The following is a 1,594-nucleotide window of genomic DNA, read 5'->3' on the forward strand; positions in this document are numbered from 1 at the left end:
GAGCATTTAGGTGAGTGGTGACTTCATCTGTCAGCTTGTGTATGACACAGCCAGGGATACTGTCTAGTACCATTGCCACTGTGGTGTGGACCTTGTTAAAGAGATGTTTTAACTAGAGTGTCTGTGAATCATCAGGTATTACATTCTGCAGGTCTGGAAATGTGGCCCTTGTATAGCGGCAGGGTGGTGAAATCCACATTCAAACTGTCTGACAAGGAATAGGTAATGTCAGTCAGATAAGTGTATTTTGTGAACATTTACATTAACTGCGACCCAATCTGATATTTCCCCTGTAGATTATGAACAATAGTAAAGACAGCTTTAGTGTTGTCTTTGGAATCGTTGCCATTTTGTATTTTGAAGCTTGCCTTGTATGTTTATTGAGGGATTGAATTTTCCAAATGATACTAATCAGAGAGGTTATCCCTTCTTGGTATGTAACTCTTTTTTGGTATAACATCACACCTTCTATTATATATTTAGTTTCTGGCAGGGGTCCATGAGACTAATGCACTTTTACTGTATAAGTGAGAATTTCTTGTGTTTGTGATAGCACAGTCCATGCAACCCTTTAGGTGAACAGTGTGCATTAATACAGGATTATGCAGCTGGGACACTGTTAACCTTAGTAATGCAAACCAATGACAGATAGGAACAACAGCATCACCCACAGCACAGTGTCAACCCGTGTCATACACACATATGTGTACTCAAGTTCCAAAACGTGTGTAGTACAATGCATACTGGCCACCAGTAGAAACTATGGAGTGTTAACACTGGCCAATACAGGGCATGTCACCCTGCCCATGTGTCCAGTATGCACATACATGCAGACAGTGCACCTCCACCATGTTCACAAATGTACACCTGCAAACCTGTGCTGCACACACCCCACACTTACTGTCCACTGTATAACACATGCTGACACAACTACACACATCAGCCAAGTGGCACATGGGCAAACAAAACACAATTGCAATAAACACTGGTGGAAACAATACAACATTGCTAATTACAGCTTTAATGCATCATGCCTGCTCAGCTACACCTTCAAGGATATCACTACACTTTACTGCTGACAACATGCTACACATTCAACCATTGCTATACTTTATCAAAGTCACCCTGTGCATCAGCACCATGTTAGCCTGTTCCTACATCAGTGTTACAGATGACAGGAGGTGGCACAGGTTTCATCATATGCACAGGGTGTGTTGTTGGTTTGCTAGAGGCCTACACTGAGCCATACAATCGACATGTGTGTGTGAGTGTGTGTGTGTGTGTGTGAGGGCCATGAGTACTGTTATGGACCAATGTTGATGTAATGTGTGCGGGTATGTGTTTGCCCTAGGTTTCTGGTTTATGTGTGTGTGTCTGCATGCACACAGTTCCACCATGTGGCTGCCATATACAGGGATTTGTGGGACAGCTACAGACTGTACCTGGCAGGCTTTACAGATCACTGTCTCTGGCCACGGATACAGAACCTGTGCCTGGCAGGGGTGCTACAGACAGTATCAGGTACTAATCCAGACTGGGTACTATCCTCAGAGGTTCACATATGTCCACTGGATCCAGGTCCCTGCTGGGACTG

Source organism: Protopterus annectens, chromosome 1.part2 (assembly GCF_019279795.1).
Source record: "Protopterus annectens isolate FY-2018-M chromosome 1.part2, PAN1.0, whole genome shotgun sequence".
NCBI classification, from domain to species: domain Eukaryota; kingdom Metazoa; phylum Chordata; order Ceratodontiformes; family Protopteridae; genus Protopterus; species Protopterus annectens.